The sequence below is a fragment of the Phyllostomus hastatus genome, unplaced genomic scaffold, assembly GCF_019186645.2.
Source record: "Phyllostomus hastatus isolate PE091 unplaced genomic scaffold, TTU_PhHast_1.1 phas_contig_80, whole genome shotgun sequence".
NCBI lineage: Eukaryota > Metazoa > Chordata > Mammalia > Chiroptera > Phyllostomidae > Phyllostomus > Phyllostomus hastatus.
This window is the reverse complement of record NW_025333960.1, coordinates 27,542,881-27,570,081: the sequence shown is the minus strand read 5'-3', so window position 1 is coordinate 27,570,081 and position 27,201 is coordinate 27,542,881. Positions and strand designations below refer to the sequence as shown.

Sequence of the window (27,201 nt, the reverse complement as noted above, 5' to 3'; positions counted from 1 at the left end):
CTCACTCGCCTGGCCTGGCTCACAGGGAATATCCCACAGACATAGTACAAATATCACATCAGGAGATTAACTTACCTGCTTTCGAGGGCCAATGGGTAAGTCCCAAAAGTAGCTAAACTTTGGCTCATTAGCCGTGGGGTCTTGCAGGAGTTCCTGCTTGTGCTGAGACAATGTCAGCTTTTCAGAAATTGGTCCAGCCCTTAAATGTATGTGCTTAGATTTTTCTGTCTTTGAACTTGCAAATATCTGTAACATAACCAGCCTCTTTTCAGAGTATACATGCAAAATAAATAAAAGATAAAGAGACAAAGAAGAGGAGTTTTGATTTTTAGTAACGCCAAATGGTAGTGACATCTTAAATGAGCACTTATTATGTGGCCAGCATTGTGTTTAATATGTTACATACATCTTCTTATTTAGTGCTCACAATATCCCACATCCCATTTTATTGCACCCTGGTGAAGATTTTAAAAATGAAGGTGTAGGAAAACTTATAGTTAGTAAATATCTGAGTTAATATTCCAAGATGTAAATCTTTGACTCCAAAAGCTAAATGCTTAACCACTGCATGACCCTGTCTTTATGGAGGTGCTCTCTCTCCACCTCCATGGCTTCAGGCTGACATAAATGGAGAACTTCTTTGTGCAAGACACTGTATGTCGAACCTTATTATGGTTTATCTCATTAAATACTCAGAGTGTTTAACCTAAAATGTGAGGTTGAAGAAAGCAAAGTCAAGGAATGTGTCCAAGCTAGTTTGCGGTGGAGCCAGATTACGAACCCAAGCAATTGGCTTCAGAAACTACCTCTCAAACTTGACATTATCCTGTCACTAAAATATTCAGGATAAGAGTGGACATATATTGAGGGCTCTCTAAGATAATAAAAATTTACATGTTTATTTATTAGATACATTTTATCCTCGTAACCACACTGGGAAATATCCTTATCTATTCCTTCCAACTTTCAAGTCTGTCATTCATTGGGTCCCCCATAATAAGCTTGTGAGATTACACAGGTCAGGCATTATTATCACGTTGACATATGAGGAAACTAAAGTCCAGAGCGGTTAAGTGACTTGTCAAGGTCATGCAATAATTGATGAATTTGTGACTCACACTGGTGGCTTCTGACCTAATTTAGCGCCGTGTTCTTTCTATTAAACCATGTTCTATGGAACCTTATTAGGAGTTCTTTGACCTGTAACTAACATTATTTGATCTCTTTCTAGTATGGTATTTTTTTCCCAACTGGATTATTTAGAAAAGTATGTATCAGAAGATTTAAATCACTTGAGTCATTTTGTATGAAAAAATAATTCACTCTTTGTTTTCATATAATACAGGGGTTAAAACTCATAAGGTACCAGGTTAGAGCTAAAGCATACTTGATGAGCAACACAGGATTCCAACAGGAAACAGATGACACTGTTTAATAAAAGTTGTTTACAGCTCTGGCTGGTGTGGCATAGTGGATTGAGTACTGACCTCAAAATGAAACGTTGCCATTTTGATTCCCAGTCAAAGCACATGCCTGGGTTGTGGGCCAGGTCCCCAGTAGGGGCATGTGAAAGACAACCAATCCATGTTTCTCAGCCTCACTTTCCTCCTTCCTTCCCCACTTTCTAAAAATAAATAAATAAAATCTAAAAAAAATTAGAAAGCTGCTTACAGAGGTGTGGGCAAAGGCTGAGAATACCTCAGGGAATAGTGTATCCCTCTCCTCGTTTCCCAGGGCTAATTACAGTGGGCAGTGTTACCACCTCTAGACCTGAAAGGCAAGGGGAAGGAGAAGTGACCAGAACCAGACAGAGAAGGCTGTGTTGAGAGAACCATTTAATAGGACCTTCATTCAAGCAAGAAAGGCAGCCCACACTGACCCAGAAGAAGGAAGCCAGGGGAGGAAATACCTGACCTTCTGGCTGAAGAAAGGAAGCCCCTAAATGTTGTGACTAGTGCCATGGTACCCGGGAGTACCAAGCAGGGTCACTGGGGCTAGAAAATGGATCTGTAGGGACAATCAAAAGATACCCAGCATTCACCATTCATGAAGCTTCCTTTTATTAGAGACCAAAATCTATGATTAAAAATGTCAAAATATCAGTTCTTTGGGGCTGCAATACCTAGTTTGGCATACCAAAGCTCCTTAATACCTGAGCTGTTTTATATTTTCTATTGGGTCTAACTGGCCCACTACCAAGTGAGCAAACTCGAGTGCAGGCAGGTATCAAGGGGACAGTGACATGCTACCATCAAGCCTGTCCACCAGTTACAAGTCAAGTCTGTACTCAGTGGCATCCATACCCATCCCCCACAGTAAGAGTGACTGTGAGTGTTTGTTTGATGTTTAAAAGATGAACTAATTTTCATCTTCCTCATGATTCTTTTTACCAATTGAAGAAAGTCTCCATGTACATCACTGTGTTTTGTATACATTAATGTGACAAAGTGAAAATGAGTAGTCTGACTCACCTTCATCAGAAAGCACAAGTGGAGTTTGTGGTGAGAACTGAAACCACCGTCTTCCATAGTGTAGCCCCCTGTTGGACTGTGAGTTCCTTACTTACGGAGTACGGTTCTGAGGCTGCATTGCCCTCTCTGTTTTCCCAGGTCCTTTTTCTCTCTTCTTCTCCATTCTCTCTCTGTCTCTGGTCATTGTTGCTCATTTCACGTTAGATTTGAGCTCTATTTCTGATTTTTAGAAAAGGCACGGAATATCTGAGAGATGTTATGGGCTGAGGCCTCCTGATTGTCACCAAATGCTGAAGGAAAAACCATTGCCATAAGGGTCCTACAGGAGAACCACGATGTCTTCATTTCAAGGTCAGATGGGTATTCGTAGGCTTAAATGGGTGAGTTGGCCAAGTGGGTTCACTGTACTTGAGACTATCAAGAATGCTTCCCCAAAGTTGTATGTGTGGAAGAATTAAGCATACCACATAAAGATCTTCAGATTGGTCACTGAGGAGGGCCAGTCATGTAAAAAATAAGTTTGATTAATTATCCATTTAAAAGGATCATGCTAATGTTGGGGTGGAGGAGCCCTTCCCTCTAGTGAACTTCTGTAAAAATGTAAATTTCACAGAAATCAAGCCTGAACAAATGCTCCATGAATGTAGACATCAATAACAAATCATTTTTAATAAGTATTATTAACTTCAATAAAACTGTAGTTTGAAAGTCATTTTTTCTGTTCTTTTACCCCTTAAAAATGGCATCATAAGGAGGAGCTTCCCTCTTATCTCTGCACATTTTGGGGGTGTGTGGTGCCAGGGCAGCAGGCTGGCAGACTCCTGCTGCACCCCTCTGCCCCCCTGAAGCTGCCCAAGGTGTGCGTCTCTCTGCAAACTACTAAGAAATGCCCAGGTGTCCTCTCAGCAGAATTTGAAGTGGGCACTTTGCCACTTTTGTCACCCTGTAACTCCTAATTTTATCTCCATGTCCAGAGACATGGAGTTGAGGGTATAATTGTTCTAGCAACTTAAAGATGGGCAGCCTCAGAGCGCTAGCACACTCCTGGCCCGAGTGTGAGCAAAGAGTCTTCTCTTTGGAGAACGTACTTTGTTCTCACCTGCACTTTTCATCTGGCTGCTGTGCTGTCTCACCGTTTTCTCATATTTTCATTTGATAAAAGCAATGTGAAGAGAAGAGGATAATCTTAAAATACATGTGCTTCAGAGGCAAGAGAAGAGGAAGAACTTGAAGAAGGGGAGAGTATTCTTAACATACATAAGGGAGCTTGGTGGGCCCGGTGACGAAGTCACAGGGAACGCAGTGGGTTTTATGTGGTAATGGTCTCTGATGCGGAGAGAACCCATTCTGTGCTTCTAGCACTGCGAACATGTCCTTCATCTCAATGAAAGTTGTATTTATCTGGCTAAGTCATCTTCTCAACACAAAAATGTACCTTTGCAAAAACATACTTTCTCATGTACCTTCCCAGATGCCTCTTTAAGTGCTAGTTTTGGGCAGAAGGTTATCCACAGCCTTTTCTTATCCCGAAACCCCACCTGCACTGTGGGCTCATGACAGTTGGCGGTGGACCCCTAATCTGTGTCTCCTTCCCAGAGCTCCCTCTTGAAACTGACTACTTCTGCATTCCCAGTTGCCCCCCTCATCACCTTCATTTGGCCTTAAATTTGTCATCTTGCCTTCAATGCCATTGTCTTTGTCCTCTATTGCAGTAAAGCACATCTTTATCTCCCCAACCTGAAAACCTGAGTCATCCCAGACTTGCCCCTGTCCTCTAATCCCTTCTTCACCCTGTCAACAGTGCTGTCATTCTCACCTTCTGTATCCATTTCAATCATTTCTTGATCTCCATTCACACTGTTAATCCTAAGCATAAAATCATGAATGAATCCCCAAAACACAAAAGGTGACATCCAGCTCCTCTGCACAGCTTCTAAATCTTGCCTCCCCAGCTTCACTGTATGCTGTTTCTTCCACCCTGCTCCTTTCCCCCCAGGTTTTCCAAACTAAATGCAGATCTTTGCAATGTGGTCCTTCTGCCACCTGGGCCATTGCTCATGTCCTTTCTTCTGCATGGGGTGCTCTTCCATTGTGCCTAATTCCACACTCATTATGTGACACTTGCTCAGTTTCAAGCTTTGTGCTAAGAAATTGAGATACAAGTAAGACACGGCCCGTATTATTAAGGCCTACAGAGGGCCTTTCACAGGAAACAGAAATGAATCAGTTCTGCCTAATGTGATAGGCCAAGATAAAAGTAGGTCCAGGATGCTAAGGCAGCACATGCCATTACACCCACTTACCCATGAACCTCCTTCTGACCAAGTGAGTGCCAAGGTAACTCCTGACCCACCTCTAGCAAGTGCTTGCTGCTTCCTCTTTACTGTTACACTGCCCTTCCCATACTTGTCTGGGAAAGTTTATCATTTTGTATTATAGTTGTTCAAATGTCTGCCTTCCTATACTGGAAGCAAGAATGTTGTGCCTTTTTTATCTTTAGAGTCACTGTGTCAAGCACATCTAATAATTATTGAAGAAGTGAGCAAGTAGTGCTTAAACAACAATAGCAGCTTTAGCAACCTTGGCAATCAGCAAACTAACAGACATCAAAATCCCTTTATCTTCACACTTTATTTATGCAGTAATCAGTTTGGATGAGTGTTACATCGAAATGTTTGATATGTACACATAGAATCTTATATAGTGAGTCCCCAAAGTTGTTAATGATGAGAGAAATATCCCACTCATCTGATCTTTGAATAATGGGTTTATGGGATATGCACATATCTTATTTAGAGTTCAAGTACAAAAATTGTGGGCAAGCTTTGAAAAGGTACTGTTTCCCATGGACTTTTAGTAAATACCTAATAGAGTTGTACAAAACAGATACAAGCTAAATATCTGTTGAAATAGTGTGTTTATATCAAATTGTAGCACAGTAAATTATAAATTTTGATGACACACTAGCAGGTTCTATTTTTACAAAGTGTTCATGACAGCCAGACTACCAATATTGTGAATAGGTCTATGTCACTGTAAAGATATACAAAGATTAAAGACAGGGTAGAGCTTATCATAATGACTATAAAATACTGAAATTATTTTAAAACTCTGATTAGTATAATCATTGAAATATATATGGAATTTAAGAATTGCCTTTCTGCCCTGCCTGGTAACTGAGTTGGTTAGAGTGTCATACAGACATGCCAAATTTGGGGGTTCGATCCCTGGTCAGGGCACATACAAGAATCAACCAACAAGTGGAACAACCAATTAATAACTCACTCTCTCTTTCTCTCTCTCTCTCTCCTTTCTTCTCACTCTCTAAAATCAATAAATTTTTAAAGATTTAAACAATTGCAGCCCTGGCTGGCATAGCTCAGTGGACTGAGCTCAGGCTGGGAACCAAAGTGTCCCAGGTTCGATTCCCAGCCAGGGTACATTCCTGAGTTGCGGGCCATAGCCCCCAGCAACTGCACATTGATATCTCTCTCTCTCTCTCTCTCTCTCTCTCCCCCCCACTCCCTCCCTTCCCTCCCTAAAAATAAATAAAATATTTAAAAAAAATTTTTTTTAAAAAGGATTGCTTTTCTGTGTCAAAGAAACTTTTAGATAAAGTTTAAGACTCTGAATGCTGATAGAAATCTATCTTCCAAATTCATTTTATTCAGTAAAATTGCTACCCCTCAATCTAATTTGTCTTTTGGTGCTAGTGCCCATTGATGTTTAGTATCTGAGCTCTCTTGCTAATCATAAGACCCTCCGAAAATCATTGACATGTTCAGAGACTTTTGGCTTTTTTTAGTTTTAAATTCTGGGGAATAATCCCCACTTGCCTCACAGAAGGTGAATGGGAAAGTCCCTTGTGACCTGGAAAGTGACAAACAAATATAATGAGAAAATTGCAAGAAGTCGGGAACTGCTAAAAGGTGGGTTGAGATCAGGTACAAAGGGTCAAGTGAAAACCATTTAAATCTTATTCTGTAGTCACTGGGGAGTCACCAAAAATCTTTGAGCAGGGAAATAACATAATTAAATCTGTGGTTTAAAAGTTAATTTCAGATGAATTGGAAAGGAGAGATTGGAAACAGGGTAACTATTTCTTACATAACCCAGGCAGGGTATAATAAGGAGCTGATTTACAGCTATGGCTATGAAAACAATGAAAGCATGGCAAAATTAAAACACATGTCATAGGTAGAATTAAATATCATTTGGTAATTGTAAGCAGTAGGAGGCAAGACACAGTCCAGCTTGTTGGCCAATTTGAGCTGATGCCTTTGCTCAAAAGAGGAAAGCAAGAAGATCCAACTTTAGGAGAGAATGAAGTAAGTTTAGTCTTAAACACGTTGAGCTGTGGTGTCTGTATGCATCACACCCAGCCTTGTGCCTGGCATACTGCAGGTGTTCAGTAAATATTTGTTGAATGCATCAGTGAAGGAATGAAGAATTAAAGACTGGGAGGTATTTAAAAGAAGTTATCTAGAAAGGATTGGGGAATATTGGTCTGCATGACAGAGGAGAAAAAGCTAGAAATGCAAATTCTGAAGTCAGCATGTAAGCAAACAGTGTCATTGACATCTGAAAAGGAGAAGAGATGGAGTGAAAGAACTAATGACTCAACTCTGAGAGAACAAGATTATGTGTGTCCCTGTCTGGCATAAAGCAGGCTTCCACAAGCAAGTATTTGCTCCATACATAAATGAAGGAATGAAGAAATACCGACCATTTCAGGAATAGATAAAGAACAGCTGGGCATCTTGTAGTTGCCCTTTGTTTTGTCTGAAGTGTTTTATCTGAATCACAGACTAATTCTGCAATCCATCATCTGGCCCCCATGAGGAAAAGTGAATTATATGGCCTAAATTTCAGGCAACCATGAGGAATTTTTCCCCTTTTCATTTTCACTCCCACATGTTTTTTTCCCAGTTCAATTTATTTACTTAAATCTACCATCAAACTGCAGTTGCAACAAATCTTTCTTTAAGACTGCCTATACTACAACGACAGGAACTGAAAGCACTTTTTCATGTACTAAATGTGGGCCAAATAGGATAAAAAAATATCCAGTTCATTCACTCCATTTACTGTGACCCACATGAGAGGTTTTGGAGTATTGGTCCAACACCTTGATCGTTGCTGGGCAGGCCAGTTTGGAGAGAGGACCTTTGGACCTTAATCTGAATTGGCCTTTTGCTCTTATCGGCCCAAACCAGACTGGCAGATGAAGATATCAGGATGATTAAGAACATGTAAATAAGAAGAAATTAAACCTAAAGCTTTTAAAAGTCATAATAAAATATTTTTATCTTCAAAATTAATATTTGAAAAGAAATTTTAAATATAAGCTAGATATAAAACATAATGTGATAAAAACAGCCAATTTCTAAATATTAATTATATGAAGTAAAGGAGTCAAATCAATTGTTAAAACCCAAGGATACTAAAAACTTCACAATTTACAAAATTTTAACCTTATCACTTCATTCTCTCACCATATGCCAAGAAAAAAAAAGTTTTTTTATACTGGATACATGCTCAATTTACTTGCATTTACTACCGCTTTTTGGCTGTATCTACTATCTGAAGATTTAAATAACCAAGGGACAGTGTGGAAGGAGGTAACAAAAGAATAATGCCAGAATAATATACAAACCAGGCCACTGGTCACTGAGTAATTATGAGTTGACTATACTTTTAAAATATAATTTATCATTATAGTCCAAGAAACCTTATTTCTTAGTTAATAAAAAATTTCCATTAAAATTGCTTTTAAATGTCATATGAATGTAATTCAAAAAATGAGAACATAAAATTAGTGTCTGTTTCAGAAGTACCATTAAGGCCTTTTAGTAATTTCATTGACTTTTTACACTTTGCATCTGGAGATTCACCTATATACATTTTTTTATCTCATGTTGCATAGTGGACATGAATTTCAGGCAGCTCTTGTCAGCTCAAAGGCCCTGACTGGTTCTAATACTACTTTCCCCACAAAGGATGACCATACTTTGCCACAGTGATGTTTGACTATTAAGAATTCCAAAAGTTAAACTGCTACCTGGGATGAGGTGTTATAATTCATAGAGGACCCAGGCTAATATGACAAGAAAGAGTAAATGATAGTGTTGAAATGATTTAATCAAAAAAGGGTCATCCATAGTTTAAATACATGTGTCATTTGGAAAAAGCTGTGACAGTCCTTTAAAGTAAGAAAGAGGACTCTTTTTATTCTCTCAACTTCTTCACTTAATTGTTTGCCTGTTCAATGAAGGTAATTTACTGTTTTAAAAGTGAATTCAACAAAATGTAAAAAATGCATTGAATCTACTAAAGAAAACATCATCCATAGTTAAATGCCCGTGTATTTATAAAAATCTAAGAGAGAGCTTTAGGGAAAGGAAGAGAACTTTATTTTTTTCAACTTTTCTAAAATGTTTACTTTTTAACTGAAAGAAATTTTCCATTTAAAAAAATGTCTGTAATAATTCTTCTGTGGAAGTATTCTCTAAAAAGTAAAGAAAACCAAATCATTTTTCCAACCGTGCATACACGATATATAGAAATACACCTTTATACTGCTACATGATCAAAGCTGCTTATAGACAAAGAGGAGCAGTAAATTCTCACTCATTACATCTCTGGCACAGGGCTTCTCTGTGGATGTTCAAGTTATTGGAAAATCTGGCTTACTTTAAAACTCTCCTTAACAATATTAGCTCTTAGGATATCACTGCTAAGTATTTATCCATCTGAATTTCTAAAAGAGAAAATAAACTATTGAACATGTATTTGCCTGCAGCACTGAAGTATAAAGTTCGAAAGTAGGTTACCATGAATAGCTAGAGAATAAAGAGATTTTGGTACAGCTCAAATATTTGGAATTACTTAGGAGGAATGGAGTAAAGAAAATACTACTGGTATTATCCTCTACCTCAGCAGGATCTGCATCAAAAAAATGAACACCTGAATTTTAAAGAAACCCCCCTAATTCTTGTCTTACTGTTGCAGTTTTCCTTTCTGTTTTTGTTGTCTTTCCTAAGGGCCCCATATCTTAGCCTAGTTCTTGATGCTTTTTTCTGGGGGGCAAGCAAAGAACAGAGTACACCATCTAGTGGCTCAGTTCAAAATTGCAGCTGTCCAAGAAAGACGCCTTCGACCAAGATGCAGCAAGGGGCATCTGCTGCCATGGCAATTAACAGACTTAGTTCTTCCTTCAGCATTTCTCCAAGTGCCTGAGGAATGCTGAAGTGGTTGCCATGAATTCCAAAGGGAAGCTCTCACAGCACATAAAAAGATTCAATCTAGGATGTTAATTTAAATAGCCCACAGTTAAAACGCCACTTTATTCTGACTACGTATCTATAATTACTCTGCTTTAATGAGAGCTTTTTATTTGCCTGCTTAGTGCCAGAATTAATATTACTACTGTAACACTTTGTTATATCATGAAGTAAGCAACTACAATGAAAGAGGAAATAGGTTCCATTTGTGATCATATGCGAAGTGAATTGCTTCTCTAAGCCATCATCAGCCAAAGCTGCGTTGCCAGTCCGTGAACTCCGGGAGAGCCGTGGAGCTATGGCCAAGAGGCCTTGAGTCCTCAATCCAAAGCCACAAGGCACGTTCTCTATAAATTGAATATATGATGCACTGGATTGACAACTACAATTCAGATGTAATTAGTAAAAGAGAATTACTGAATTTCAGTAATCTATGCATTATATAATTTTCATCAGTAAATAGTAGTGCATTGCTATCATCTTGGAATCTGGGAAATATATTTACATTATGCATTTATATGTCAATTACATAAAAGATAGATTTTAAAGAAACGTGATGGTCCTGATTTCAGCAGTCCCCAGTTCTGGAAATTTATATGTTTAAAGATATTCATTTCACTATTGTTTATCATAGCAACTAATTGGAACCAAACTCCTGTTGGACGATTAGGGATTGTTGAGTAAGTTTTAGTTTATCCACGCCCAAAAAATAGCATAACGCTATTAAAAACCATTCATTAAGATCTGTATTTTTTGAAATGAAAATAGTTTATCACATACTGACAGGTAAAAAGAGTCATTAGAAGAGCATATATATCATAATCCACTTTTATGTATTTGTGTGTAGACAAAGAAAAAGTCTACAAGGACTTTATTCCTCTTGGAATAAAATATACGCTTTTATCAAGCATAATATAAGAGAAAGAAAGGAGTCGAGGATGCCTCTAAGGTTTTTGTCCAGAGCAAGTGAAAAGGTACAGTTGACATTGACTTTGGTGGAAAGGAGTGTTTGATGGAGAAAGCCAGGAGTTTGTTTGGGGGCATGTGAAGCAGGAGAGCCCATGTGAAGCCCAAGTGGATCTGTCATGCCGTGTGGCTGGAAGATCACCAAGGTAGTGAGTATGGATAAAGGTGAAAAGGAGGCAAGTTCTCAGGACATGCCAATGTCTACAGACTGAGGAGATGACCAACAACCAGCAAGTTTTCAGACCAAGGAATGGGCAATCGAGTAGAAGGTGGATCCAGAGAGTGTGGTCTCCCAGAAGGACACGTGTGAAGGACAGAGCCATCGACTGTGTCGAATCATAGGTCACGTGTGATGAGCACTGAGAAGCGACATCCTGTTTAGCAATGTGGACATTCATGTTCACAACAGCCGTTTCAGTGGAACGATGAAGCTAAAATGTAATTAGAAAGGGTTTAAGCGAAAGGGGAAGGGGAAAAATTGGAAACTTTGAATAAAGACAACTTTCCAAGGTTACTTATGTAAAAATAAACAGAGAAATGGGTTAGGTAGGAAGAAAAGGATATTGATCCAAGAATTTTTTTAAGGTGGAAGTGTAACAGCATGTTTCTCTACTGATGGGAGAGATCTGATATAGAGGGGGGAAAAATTAATGATGCAAGATGTGATAAAATTCCTGGAAAAAATATCCTGGAGTAGTTGAGAAGGAATGAGACCTAGTACACAAATAGAGGTCTTGACTTCAGACATTAGCGTGGACAGTTTATCTGCCATTGGTAACAAAAAGAAACAAAACAGAAAGGCAGATTGGTATAGGTATGCTGATGAAGGTAATTTGGTATGTAAAGTTCAGGGAGCCTGTGGGAGTTCTTTTCTAAATGTTTCTATTTTCTTCGTGAAATAGAGAACAAGGTTATAAGCTAAAAGTAAATCTGAAAGCAGATGTTAGAGCGTTGAGAAGAAAGAAGATGTGAAATAGTCTTTTAGGACAAGTCAGAAAATTTTCTGTAAAGGGCAAATATTCTGTCCTTTGCAGACCATTCTCTCTCTCTCTCTCTCTCTTTCTCTCTCTCTCTCTCTCTCTCTCTCTCTCAGATTTTATTTATTTATTTTTAGAGAGGGGAAGGGAGGGAGAAAGAAAGAGAGAGAAACATCAATGTGTGGTTGCCTCTCACGTGACCCTCACTGAGGACATGGCCTGCAACCCAGGCATGTGCCCTGACTGGGAATTGAACCTGCGATGCTTTGGTTTGCAGCCTGCGCTCAATCCACTGAGCTACACCAGCCAGGGTCATTCTCTCTCTCTCTCTCTGTGTTGCAGCTATTCAGCTTTGCCATCGCAGCAAGAAAGCAGCCACACAGATGACACACAAACTGGTCGGTGTGACTGTGTTTCAGTGAAAGTTTATTTACAAAAGCAGGAGGTGGGCCTGATTTGGTCCACAGGCCATAGTTCATTAGCCTTTGATCTAGAAAAATGGGGTACCAAATGGTGTAGGGAAACGCAGTAGAAATGTTAGGCAACAATAACAGGAATTTTAAATGAGGCTGTTCACACAATGGCATAGCTATATTCGGTTGTGATGGTGCTGACATAGGGCTGCATACAACAGAGATTTGGTTTTGCTGTGCAAATGGGAAGAATAGAGAAAAGAGCAAGAGAGTTGGGATTGTATGCCAGGGAGTTATTGCAAAGATGAGCAGTAAAATCTAAGCTCGGTTAGGAGAGAAGGAAGAACGTGAGGGCTATGGGGTAGGAGGGAGAGTGAAAGGAGGTAACCCTAACCCTAACCCTAATCCTTTGATGCTCTGACACTTTCCTCAAGGAAAGAGAACAATTCATTAGCTAATTTATTGAAGAGTAAGAACTAAATAGTGATTCAAATGATGTCACTTCATTGTGTGACGATGGATAGAGTGGTCATCATTATGTGGAATGGGTGTAATGTTTCTCCCCATTTGGGCATCATGAAGGGTTCAAATTCGAGTTGGAAGTGGTGTTTGAACGGCAGTCTTATTTACAATAATATCTAGTTTCTTATTTATGAAGATGAAACTTATTATTCCCTCTTCTTCCCCTTTATTATATTAAAAGATCTTGCCCATTCCCTCTCCACAAATAATATGTATACCCATAGACATTTTTAGTTAATGGGTTTTCTTTTTTTTCTTTTGATGTCTCCTTCATATTTTTTCCTCTCAGCCTTTATATGTGGTTATGTTTTACATTTTCTGAGTTGACACTTGAAGGTTTTTATACTTTTCATAATTTTCCTCCTATTGACCTTTCCTCTTCTTTTGGATTATTGAGCTTTCATATGATGGCTTTTAATTCTAGTGGAAACCTACCCAGGTGATGAAAGAATGTTCGCAAGATCAAAGGACAGCATCTATTCCCTGTTCACACCATTCATGCTTCACTCCACTCCTTATGCCTTCAAGGCCTCTCCACTGAGAGTAACAGACTCTTTGGTATTCGGGGACCTCCCTGACCTTGTCTCTCGCTGCTTTTCCAACTTTACATCCCATTGCCCCTCAAACCTCACTTTACACTCCAGCCCCACAAACCTGCTAACAGGTCCCCAGCCACCGTGCCTTTGTGCACACAGATGGCGCTGACTGGAATTCCCCGAGCGTCTCTCCATGGGTCCATTCCTCACCCTCGCCCTTCCTTCAAGGACCAAACACAGATCTTGTAGCTATCATTTTCAAAGACAGCTAAAAAGAATTACTCTTCATTTGCCTCATCTTTCTCTGCACTTCAGACTTCTATCGTATTAAAGCCTACAATCTGCTTTGCATTTTATTTTTGTGTACATGTAGTTTTCTTCTATTGGACGTGGGCCCCATGGTCAGGCACTATGCTTGTTTTCTTCTTGGTTTCAGACACAGCATATAGATGTCTAATATATATTGGGTAAAAGTGAAATGAAATCTCTCATCCTTGTCATGCAATGTGTATTGTTAGAATGTGAGTTTAAACCACTTTAAGCATTGCCAACATAATTTGAAAGTTTAGGAGCTTATGTCTTTCATTCTACACATCTATCCGGATGTGATCCTCTTTGGGAAACCACAAATTCCTACCCCAATAAGCTCAAACTGTGTTTTAAGTTAATTCTATATCAAATCCATGCTTTAACAATTCCATGCTTTTATTAATTACTTAATAGTGCAAGCAAAGGAAATTGGCTTGTTTGGAAATGATTAGTCTTTTGTAAAATTAAACAGTGTAAGAATACTTGGTGAAGGAACTAAAGAAAGGGGACAATAAAAGAACTAACACAGATAGTTTTTCTGTGATAAGCCCAGTGCTTGACATAAGTTATCCAATTAAATTAAATTCTCACAGTAGCCCTGTGAGGTGCATATTATAATCCACATCTTACTGATGAAGAAAATCGAGACTCCTGACCTCACACAGGTAAATGATATAAAACCCAGACCTGTGTGACACTATCTTCCAATTTGAAAGGCAAAGTGCACATGTCTCCAATATTGAACCAAGTAGCTAAAGCCACGTACTTTTTGAATTGCTGTTTCACCTTAACCAAACCTCTCCCCCCGAAATGCCAAAGTATTAGTTGCAAGTTACAAACCCAACGCGATACAGCCTATTTTGCCATTAATTGAACACATATGTAGCTGATGCCTAGTGTGTGCAAGACATTTTTCCAGGCAGTTGGGGTTCAGCAGTGAATAAGACAATCATGCAGCTACACAGCTAGTATATTAGAATATTGTCTACCTATGTAGCTAGGATATTAATGTAGAAATAGTTTATAAACAAATAAAAACCTGTATAATGATAGGCATTGCTGAGTGCTACAGAGAACACTAAATCAGGGGACAGGAGCAGTGAATGACAGGGAAGGCCTTTTTAAAGGGGGGTTGTCTGAGAAGGTCTCTCCAGCAGACACCTGAGGAAAGCGACGGAGTGAGCCATGAAAATGAGCAGGAAAGAAGAGATGAGGCGGAGAAGAGCCCAAGCGCGAGGCAGAGATGTGTCTGTGCTGTGGGGGAGATGGCGAGAAAGCCAGTGTGGCTGAAGCACCACTGGTGAGGGGACAGTGGTGGGAAAGGAGGGGGAAGAGGTGGCCAGCAGCCGGGCCCTGTGCTCCTTGTAGGCCATTCTGAAAACTTCATTCTCAGGGTAACGAGAAGTAAGTAAAGGACATAGAAGTGAATGTCATCATCTGACCTGGCTTTTGGAAAGATCATTCTGAAAGTTCTGTGAAGATTAGGCCAACGAGAACAAAGAAGAGAGTAAAGGGCTGGTGAGAAGGCTACTGTAAAACTCTGGAACAGAAAGAATTTATGGAACCACATAACTGGGAGGGCAGGACAGCAGAGGCCTTAGGGGCGATTCAGAAACAAAATTTCAAAATCCCATCATGATTCATTCTTTGTGGGCTTCATTTCTCCTCACTCCTCCTCCACTCAGACCTGCTTCTCTTCGCCACAAGCAGCTGCAGGCCCCGAGGAGGGAAAGGTTCCTTCTTATCTTTGAAGGGCCTGGTGGGGTTATGGGACCATCTCTAGAACAGTCACTCACACTGTGATTAAGGGTCCAGCTTTCTGGCCCAGGGAACAGGGTGCTTTAATGGTAGCTGGAAGGAGCAGCAGAATGAAAGGTGTTTGCACCGTCTGTTGTTTTTCAAAGACAAGGTGAAGCGCCCTGTGAAGGCAGCGGAAGGGTACGAAGGCTGGGGAGGGAGAAGGACGGTGCATCCCTGCCTGCAGGAGCCAGGCCCCGGTGACTTACTTCCTCCTCCCTGGATGCCTGGACACAGTTCCTACACCACTGTGTTCCTCCTTGCAGGTGGTCTCCTATGTGTCTGTATTAGTTTCAACTTGTCTGCACATTTTCTGAGAAAATAAAAAGGGCCATAGTGTCAAGTTCTCTGAGAAACTTTCTAGCACCTGCGACAGGACAGTGTTAGCCACGAGTGGATTCTCAGAAGATCTGCACATTCCAACCAGAGGAAATTGGAGCCACGCTTCCCCAGCTGAACGTATTGGTGGGGAGTCCAGAAGCAGTCTTGTCTGAATGTGTACATCCAGAATCCTTTACTGAACGAGCTTCCCATACGGAGCCAATGGAAAACAACTGGTTTTTCCCAACCACTGATTTTTCAGAACCTCTCTGTTGGATGTCTCATCTCTCCCTGTGGGCTATACCTCATGAAGTCCTTAAAGCAGCACCAGTGCATTAAATCAAAATCTTGTTTTCCAAATACATCGGAAGTTTCTCTGTCTCCTATTGTACCAGAGATCCCTAAGAGCACCCCCAGGTTCAGTGATTTGCTAGGATGACCAACAGGATCAGCATGGAGTGGTCCTCACAGCTATGACTTCTTATAGCAAAAACAAAAAGGGAAAATCAGCAAAGGGAAAAGGTGCATGGGACAAAGTCCAAAGGAAAGCAGGTGCAAGGCCAAGAGTCTCATCTCAGTCGAGTCACACAGGACAGGACACACTTATTCCTCCAATGTGGACTGTGACAACAACCAGGGAAGCGCATTAGAGACCCAGAGCCCAAGGTTTCTTCTCAGGGCTCGTCAGGCAGGCATCTTCTGCCTAGCACATACCAAAGTTCTATACCCCCATAAGAAAAGCAGCTATGTAGCATGAATCACATTGTTTGTCTAATTTGGGCACAAACAGCCTCTCTTATCTAGGGCAATGGGAACACTCCTGAAATCAAAATTCCCAGACATCAGCCAAAGGCCAGCCTTGCAAACAGGCTTTGCAAGGATAGCAGTCTCAGGCCTGCTCTGTTAACCCTTTGTTTGCTTGGTGTTGCCTTTCAGGAGGCAAATGCTGTAAAACTGACTTTTGTGTTTTGAATAGCTGTCTTTATGGGTTCCACTGTGAAGCTTTCTAAAGACTTCCTACTGCGCCATAGGCTATCAGCCACATAGCTTCTGTTAGAGACAGCTGGACCTGGCAATTGATCTTCTTGGGTAGAGGATCCCTTCGTGAAGTTCTGGTCAAGCAAGCTTCCCCAGCACCAACTCAGCCCCCAGGAAGGTACTAGATAGAAGTGCCCACCAAGTCCCCAAGTACCAGCCGCTTCTGTCCAGCTCTCTCCCCTCACACTCCCATCACAGACAGCTTCTGCCAGCCTCTTGCTTCGGACCTCCCCTGTGCCTGCCTAGCCCCAGGAGGCATGGAAACATCTGGCCCAAGTCTCTGTTCCACCAGCATCTGCTTTGTTTTTGGGACCGAGGATGGGAGAAGGCTTGACTTCTTCTGTGCATGAAAAATGCCCAGGCTTCCCACAATCACCCACAAACACTCTCTTTAAAAAAAACCCTACTCACTACTAGCCTTCCATATAATTGTATATATAGGCTAAATATGTATATGTGTATCTGATTACATACATAGATACAATCAATAAAACCAGTTTAGGAGCAATGGCAAGCAAGTCCTACATAGATGGCCTGGCAAATATCTTTAGATTAGCTTTGGTCTTAGGGATCACAGCCTAAATTCTAACATAGGAGAAGTGCCAAATATTCATGCACAGTCATAGATGCATTTATAAGTAAATATCACTTAACATTCAATGACTGTCTAGTTTTGCCAATAAATGATGGTGCCAAAAAAGGGAGAAAATGAAACTTCAGTATTCTTCCTATTGCCCTACATGTTTCTCTCTGCGGATCTTTGTATCTTCAGTTCTCCACTTTTCCCCAGCAATACAGCAGTCAGAGCTTTCTCAAGAGGCAGTTCTGGGTGCCTTTCCAAGCCAAGACCACCTGCCTGGGGCTCATCTCCATAGACCATGGGCTGCACTTTAATTTCCCATGCGTGTTAAAGCTATTGACTAGTATAACCTTGAGTGCCCAGCCAGACTAGTACTTCCAGGATATAACACACACACAGGTACACAAGAACATACACACACCATGGAATGGCTTTGGGAGAAATATGTAGCAAATCTTTCTGAATCTTTATAGGGAAATATGCTTTGAAGTCAGATAAGTGCAATACCACAACAGCACACTGAAGCAACTGCTTCCAGAGTGATCAGGTGGCTCCAAATATCAGAGATTTAATTAGTGCAGAGGCCATTGCTTTGGACTGTCTAAGGAGAGCACGCTCTGGAGGGAATTTGAGTTGGGGAGCCTTATGGGCCAGCTGCCCATAAGGATGGTATAGGCAACAGCATGTCCCTTATATTTGCTCCCACGTTCCTTAAACACGTTTTCTCTGGATTCAACAAAATAATTGATAGAGTGTAATAATATAAATCTAATATTGAAGACATTTTGGGAACTCATCTAATTGTATTAATCATGTTTTATAAAATAATCCAAGTAAAATAATAAGATCACTGGGGCCTAACACAGGCTCTGGCACGTAGTAGGCACTCAATTAGTATTTGTTAAATCCATGTTTGTTTGTTTGTTTTATTGATAATCATCTTGCTGCTGTGACAGACAACCTGGGAAACCTTTTTTAATCTTGTGATTTAGCTTAAGCCTCTCTTTCCCTCTGAAGTGTTAGTCGTGTCCCATCTGGTGCTTCTATCGCTTGTCGCCCAGAGCACTGTGAATCTGTTTACCTGTCTCAGTGTTCTCTTTCTGCACTGTGGGCTTTGGGGTACAAGAATAGTATCCAATTAATCTTCATGTGCTCAGAGTTTAGCATGACAACTAATAGTTCCTCGAATGCCTATTTTGAATGAAATGAGTGAATGAATGTGTTGATACACAAATGCTTGTTAAGTGTACCTTCGATATCTCATGGGTTATGAAGTGAACAACTAGAGTTCATTTTCCCACATTAAGTATGTGTGGTCTACATCAGAAAATACTTCCTAATAAATTATCATTATACAAACCACACCCATTTCCTTCCTCCTTCCCTCAGTAGCTGGGAACAATTGTGAGACCACCCTCTAAGAAAATGGAAGCTATTTCGCAATCAGTTTTGCTGTTCTCTTGCCATTTCATCCACAGTTTAAATAGCACTGCCTCCCTCGTGCTTTGTCAAGGATTTTTGTATTCACAAGTTTAAACAATATGTGTTGCTTTACTACTTTAGTCCATTTACAGCGTTGACTATGTTTTAATGAACCTTTCTAGCTGTAGAACAATGAATAGTGTGATTTTTTACTGCACCAAAACATGCTATCAGGAAGACATTGTGTTAGCACTTAGGAAAAGAAACATCAAAGTAACACCAAAGCATTAGCATGTTTAATCACTTTGTAAAAAAGAAAAAAAATTGGAATAGATTGCAGCTTTCATTCCCAAAGATTTGGTTTTACTTTCCAAAAGTGAAAATAAAACTATTTTTAATTTCTAACTAACATGTTAGAAAGTATCCAAAATAAAATAGTTGATATTGTGATAACATAATTTAGGACTGTGTTAGTGAAAATACTCTAATTTAAATAAAAGTAAATCAGTTTTGCATTACTAGCTAGTAGAAATGCTATTTTAAGCCCCCTTAGCCTCACTGGTTGTTACAATCTCCCCCTGCTCAGAACTAAAACCGTAAACAGACAAGGATTTACTAAAAATCTTTGACCTTGGCACAGTCAGGCCAAAGATAGTTTCTAATGAAATATGTCACAGTCTTTGAAGAACTTACAAACCTCCATTGTTGAAAACTAACATATGTACTGCATATAGGCTAACATCTACTCTAGAAGCCATAGAATCCTAATCTAAGGCACATCTTCCTCCCTTTCTTCCCTTTTCTTCCTCCACTTTTTCCCTCCTTCATATTCTGGTACCCATCACATTTTTTACAAATTCCAAAGAAGAAAAGTCCACAGGCTCCCTTAGCTGGCTAGCATTCAGTCATTTGTGTTACTAATGTTTCTAATTACTGTGTTAGGTATAGGGATGCCTGAGTCTGACCCAGCTCTATGTACTGAACATAATGTCAGGAATGAAGCAATAGGGATGACACAGCCTGGCCTCAAGGAGCTCATAGACCCTGTAGGATGACAAACAAAAGACTGGCAGTTTCAGTACATTGCTCCATGACGTGGCAAGTACACAGTAAAGGCCGGCATTCAGCACAGTAACTGTACAGAGAGGGAGGAACAACACAACACTCACTGTCAGGAAAAATCTCCCTGAGATACAAGTTCAAACTATGGCAGAGAAGCAAGCTCTCGCTCTCTTGGTTTTTGCACAGCCTCCAAAACCTGACACGTGCACTTTTTTCCAGATGTTCACATCTTGAACTCACTTCCAAAACTTTGTCTCCAGTGGGACTATGGAAACCTGGTCTGTGGGCCAAGGGCAAGTCGGGGATGAGGGAGGAAGTGATGACAACCTTTGGGTTACTTCAGAACCTCCACCAGCTCATAACTGGAATCAGACCATGTGAATTTCTTGTGGGATTTAATTCTCCAGACTAATTGTCCATAATGATCAAATCATCCCCAATACACAACACATTTCCCTGTATTCGTAGTTTGTGGGGATAGTACAATCCAAACATAACAGAAAAAAGTAACAGCACCTTTTCTGTAGATTATCAATAACATCTTTCAAGCACAGCTTCGTGTAAGATGTCTGTTGCTGTCTGCAGGGAGGCATTGGTCAAACTGCGAGATCTTTGCAGAAAGACTGGGTGGTAGGATTAAACAAACTAGTAAAATTTTTAACATTTTTGTTTTTCAATTACATTTATTATAAAACTGAAAAAATCATTTAAAAAACCCTCTACAATCTCATGCCAAGGTATGATTATTCAGTGTTGTTAAATGAGGCATCTTTCTTTCAAGTTATATTTGTCTTCAACAGCATGTAATTGCTATTTGAATTTACGTCAATGAGTAAATATTTCACAAATACATATCCTAGCAATGCAATAGCTTTTAAGATATCATTTATTTTGCCAGTTTAGATAACTCCATAGAAAATCACTTTAAAGATAAAAGTAAGATAATTGTAGGTAGCATAAATTATTTGAAGAAATTAAAATCCAGCAGAAAAATCTATAAAATTCAATGGATTTTAAACATATGAAAAGATGCCCAACCTATTTCATAATGAAATAAATGCAAATTTAAATTTTAACTAGGTTCCAAATATTCACCTAACAGATTGGCAAACACACAAGTGTAAAAAGTGTAAAAATATCCATCAAAATGTAAAATGCACCCATCCTTTAGCCCAGAACTTTCTCTTGGGGGAATTAATCCCACAAATAAACTCGTGTGTGTGTGTGTGTGTGTGTGTGTGTGTGTGTGTGTTGAGTGGCTACAAGAACGCTCAGCAGAGCATCTGTGGTATTAGGAGCCGCTGCCAAGCGCGTCCGCTTCCCGCCATCCCTGAGCCCCTTCCGGATCAAGCCTCCACCACGCTTCTAGACCACCTTCTCTGATCTCCCTTTTTTCCCTCTTCTACCCACAACATCTATAATGGCCAGAGTAATATTTTTAAAACATGAATCAGATTCTATCATTCCGCCGCTTAAAACCCAGCCAGTGTCTTTCCATCGAGCGAAGAATGAAATCCTGGTTTATGAAGACCCACCTACCCAGCCTGCGCCCGCCCCCTGACTTCCTCCCACACCTCTGGTCCGTACCCTTGCTGCTCCACCCGCGGAGGGTTCCTCTAGGCTTCTCGGGCGCATCCAACTCATTTGTGCTGCAAGGTCTCTGTGTGGATTCCTTCCCCTTATTTTCTAACGACAGCGCCTTCTCACCCTTCAAATGCCACCTTAAGTGTGGTCCCCCATTGAGGCCTTCCCTGACCACACCAGCTAGAGTGGTAACCAGGCACTCCCTCTCTAATGCACGGTCCCATTTTATTTCTCTTCATATCACATCACCACGACAGCTGTGTTGCTATGTGGTCTGTATTTACTTATGTTCTTTCCCCTGTAATGTAAGCACTGTAAGAACAGGGACATTGTCAACGCAGTTCCCTGCTGTATTATCAGCAACCAGAAAACAGTCTGCACAGGAGTGTTTAGTAAAGCTTGTTGAATGAATTAATACATGACCATCAGGGGAATGAAGTACACCATAGGAGACCCATCAAATGGAACACTGTGCAGCTGTTAAAAGAATGTGGTGGTTGATGATCCAAGGGTTGTCCTTTGACCAAGACAGCGGGATGACTCCTGATCTGCCCTGGGTCTCCCTCTAGATCTCATCTCAGATCCCTCTGTTCTTGGTCTTCCTGCTGTTCTTGATACACTCTGCACCTGTGTCTCAGGGCCTTTGCACTTGCTATTCCTGAATCTACGTCATGTGTGGCTCACTTCCATCAGTCTTCTCCTCAGACGTCATCCACTCAGGAAGGCCTTCGTTGACCACTCAAAATTCCTCACCCTGTCCTTCCCTCGCCTCAGACCCATCTTTACTTTTCTTCATTGCACTCGTCACCTGAAACAAAAGTGCTTATTTATCGTGCACATGTTTATTATGTGCTTCCCCTGGCCAGCACATTCCTTGTTGCTGTTCATCATGACCTCCCCAGCAGGTAGAACATTGCCTGGCATGGAGTAGCTGCTGAAAAAGTATTTGATTGGTGGGGAGTAAATAAATGAATGTATTCTTGAGAACAAAAAGAGCAAGGTACTAAACATGTGCCCATAGAACACTGCTGCCGTTTGTGTTAAAGAAAATGACTCATAGGTATAATCTCTGCAGAAGAAAATGAAGAACACAGTACAGAGGTAGCCTCTGTGGTAAGGTGCCGAAGGGCGGAGGGTCAGGAATGGGAGGAAGACTTATGGGTCCTATATATCCTTACTTTTTATAAGATTGTATTTTCGCCATGGACATTACTGTTAAAAAAAAGTAAGAAGTATGTCATATTTGACAGTTTTCCAAGTTTATGTATTTAAGGCCAAAAGGAAATCAAGGCCCTGATAAAGGCAACATCAAAATGATAAATATTCAATAACCAGTTATTTGGCATTTGTAAACTCGGCTTAGCCCTATGCACTCTCTTGCTTAGACGTTCATGAAAATTTTGTGGTTGTGAAGGATACCTGTAACTTTCTTGTAGAAGAGCTAGACGTTCTTTAGCTATGAAATGTGGGAGGAAATAGTGCCGATCTCTAGCAGAATATGGCCTTCATAAACACAACAAGCCTCTGCACATTTTATAGACCAGGAAAAGGGCCTCTATGCCCAAGATACTTTGAATCTGCTTACAGTGTGGAAATACACCTTCATTGCTTAAAAAAAATAAAAATAAAAACCCTCTGCCAACAGACTCTACCCATCCTTGACTGGTTTATTTGCTCAGTGTTTTTCTGACCCCATCGAACAAATGTATCCTTTCTTAAGAAAACCCACAATTTGAATATAGGATTTATAGAAAAAATCTCTAAAGAAGTGCCCATTTGCTTTAATTAGAATTCCTTAAAATATGAAAATAATGAACATTTTAAATATGATTTAATACAAAAAAGTTATGCAGAAATTTCAGGAACATCATCACTAAAGATACAGGTACTTAGTAATTACTTGCTGGTTGGATGCACACACCTATTGAAACTCAGCAGACTGAAATGGATAAGAGTGCGGGTCGGGATCCGGATATCCCTGTGTTTGGATTCCCTCTGCTGTTCATTAGCTGAGTATGACCTTCAACAAGTGACTGGACCTCTTAAAACCTCAGTATTTCCTAAAGAAATAAAACGAGTGAGTAACACCTCCCTTATAACTAGTTGTATTAAATGAAAGGTATAGATAAATGCAGGTAAATAAAATATAGGTGTATTTTATTTTATCACGTATTATATTTTATCATATAGTAAATATTATCTATTATTTCCCTCATTTACTATCTGCTTGCCTGAATGGGAGCAAATGAATGGCAAGAACAAAACATAAGTGTTATATTTTCAGCAACACAATATAGGCACTTATATATTATAAACATAATTATATACATACACAGTACCAGCACAGTACCTGACACACAGTGAATATTCAGTAAATGGTGGTTACTATTGTGAAAAGTAACACAAAGTACTCTGAGGGCTTGAATGATTTCATAGCCATAAAGACTAATTTTATGCATAACATTCCAGGATACTTTATTGCACTGGAACAAGAAGGAGTAAAAGACAGTGTAACTGAGATTTTACGGCCTTAAAGTTATGGCCTTAAAGTATGGGCAAACAATGAGCAGATACATACATGAATTGTGACAGAGATTCAACTTGCAACAACTGTTAACATGTATTGAGTGTGTGGTGATTAGTCATTCTGCAGAATGAACACTGGGACTTATATCCTCTCCAAAATTACTTTATAATATTATCTGCTTCCTACTTTCTTAGTTAAAAATACGAAATGTAAATGTTGTGTTTAATTTCCCAAGCTATAACACAATGTCACTTCTTTGGGAAAGGCAAAAATAGTACAAATTGCTTCAAATATAGAAACTAAATTACTGTATTCCCACAGATGGCTAAAGGTTTCTTTTTCTTTTCTTTTTTTCCCCCAATTTTGCAGCCTTCCCCCTCCTTTCCCTCTAACACTTGTAGTTTGTTTAATAAAAGTTGAGAATTCTCACAAAGGGCCTTATAAACACGTGTTATTAGATTTTAAATCTGATTTGAAAGTGCCTCTCTCCTGCTCCCTCTGAGTAAAGTGACCTTTTTAAATGGAGGGAAGTGGGTTTAGATGACAGTCATGATAAATGCGGTCATGTTCACTCAATAAAATAAGGCCCAGTGCATTTGAGGATAAATCAGTGAAATGTACAGCCCCACCTGTCTGTCTCCATCATTCATTTCCACTGTCACTTTCACAGTGGCTGATGGATCACAGTTGCTGTAAAATTAGACAGCCTTTAATCTCATTTCATCCTGATTAGCTTCTCTTTACCCTTTCCCTCTGACTCACTGACTGACACGCTAGAAGCCCACACTGGGCTGCATGTGAACGCGGAGTACAAGCTTCTCCTCCACGACCTGCTTGTGAGGGCGGGGTTCGTGTCCACCTCTAGAGGAATCTAGAAAGGGTCAGGCGTGTACTCTTTGTGACTTAAAAGGTAATCAATAAGCAGGGTACCTAATGCCATTTTAAACAGATGTTTGCCCTTGCTCACTGCCCTATCTGCTTCACTTTCCTTCAGGTTTAATCAGAAATCAAAGAAAGTAGGTCTTTTGCAAAACTCAAACATTGATTTAATATAGATTTCCTTCTAATAAATTTGGAGCATTTTGCATTCCAAATAATTTCAAAAAGCTTTTGTGTATATTTATAGCCTCTCAATTCATGGTAATAACTCAAAAAAGACAATAATTCAGGAATGAGAATACTGAAATACTCTGCCAAGAAATATAGCACACAAGGCTTAAAAACCAGAGTAAATATGTGCAGATAAATAAGAATACCTTCAAGTAGCCTTTATATTAGAACTTCAAAAACCTTCTCTCTTATTTTGAAGGTTTCAACAGTTAGCTTAATGCAACAGTTTCATTTGTTTGCACAAAGCATAACAATAGGGGTAATCAAATGAAAAAGAGGCTTAAGAATAAATCATCTATTATTTCCTTCACTTAATTTCTGCTTGCCTGAATGGGAGCAAATGCATGGCAAGAACAAAATACAAGTGTTCATTTTCAGAGATAGTGCTGTGTTATAAAGTTGAACTTCTAGTGAAAAAGAAGATAATACAGTTTTTTATTACTTATAAGATTTGGATATTGAATGGGCCGAAAGTTTAAAGTAAATATTGGAAGAGTGGCTGTCATAAAGTGAGTCGGTTATAGTCAGTGGCCTCTATTTTTACACTCATTTCTCATGCGAGTAGATGCATGCAGATGGCAATCAATGCTATAAGTTTGCACTGACCAGATGACATTATGATGAACTGGGTAGCCCCAGGCTGTTCAGGATATACATAACATATGGGGAGCACAGTTTTGTTTTTGGTATTATGGAACCATCATCATAATCCAAATAATGATGAGTTAATTTTTTTCTAAATGTTCAACCCAGATCCAATTTTAGTTGCTCAATGAACCCAACATATATTCTGCCCCAAATGGATTCTGCAGAATCTATATGATTAAAAGCATTTCCTAAAGAGATAACTGAGGGTTGGGGGGATGAAAGACATTCCCAAGATGACTCCCTAAGTCAATTGACCTAATTAATGGACCTCACAAATCCACAGCACACCCAATTTCTTCTACATTATCTCCTAAATCAGGGGTTTACATACCAATGCCTTCTCTCTTGTGCATATCAGTTCAAAAACAATGAATAGTCACGGTAAAAGAAAAATTAAATGATAAAATAATCAAAACTCCTAAAATCCTTCAGTAAAAAGCTCCAATGATCTGACTTGCTCTCTCAGAGGCTGTCCAATAGGTTCCAAAGCTTTGCCTGTTTCCTATTATTTTTATTTACATATCTCAGTCTGCTCTGCACATTCTGAGAAAAATTAAAACAGAAAAACAAGTGAAATGAGACATGTGTGCCACCCCAGATGCGCTGGGAATGAGATAGGTGTGCTCTCCTTCCCCCTCTCCCCACTGAAAAAGAACACAGAGTCAGAGCTGGCCTTGGCTCATACTGATTTCCCACTGCACTGGTTTCTTAAGTGCTCTGCTGATCCGTGTCAAGCAATAAGTTCCCTGCCTGCACATGCACATCGCCTCCCCATTTTTCCTCACCTAGATTTAAGGTGCCCATATGATGAGCTGAACAAGGACATCATTTTTACTACTGGTGTCACTGGGCCCAAACCCCTGCATGTGTGATAACTAACGCTGTGTCCGTTTGCATTTACCTTGTGATAGTGTAACAGCAGAGGCCAACACTGCACTGCGCTTGGGGTCACGGGGGTGTCCTCTCCTGGCTGTGTGTGTCTCCCAAATGAAAATGTAAATGAGAACAAATGCAGAGGAAGCTGGCTTTCATGGGTTTCTGAATGACACCCCCTCCCCGCAGCCACCAGATCGGGGCAGGGAGAAGGGCGAGACGAAGGGAATGAATATTTGTGATGTTCCTGACGGTTTGGGTCTTTGTCACAGAAGAGCTCCTAAGCAGATAGATAGAAAATGTGAGATTGTGCTGCTAATGACATTGTACAGGAAATTAAGCGTATACATTTGGAGAAGGCATTAAATCAGCAGGACCTTAATTTAAAAACTTAAAACTGTATGGAAATTCAGCTTGCTCATTGCTGTGGAATAGAAAGCTACCAAGCACACTGAGCCTGTTTATGGAAAGACTGCCAGCAAACCAAGTTTGGGCAGAGCATCCTAATGGCTCCGAGTGTATGCAGGGTTATTTCTTCCGAGAAGTAACCCCAGCCCTGACCATTTGGGAGTTTCAATCACTGCTTTGGAATGAGGTCCCCATCATCAGGCAAGTGAGAAGAACTTAAGAATTGAAAGCAGCATGACAGGTTGTTCTTGACTAATTTGTGGAATAACATTATGTAAAATTAATCAAAAGGGGTTGGGTTTGCAGTTGCCGGGAACACATCATTGAGCCACTGAGGATCGGGGGGTGCCTCGC

The 27,201-nt window shown here is 40.0% G+C and overlaps 1 protein-coding gene across 1 annotated transcript in view; it reads left to right on the top strand.

Annotated features, from left to right (window-relative positions):
• The window catches only part of KLHL14 (kelch like family member 14), a 92,511-nt gene that overhangs the window by 41,957 nt on the left and 23,353 nt on the right, over positions 1-27,201 (top strand). The gene's annotated exons all lie outside the window — the stretch shown is intronic.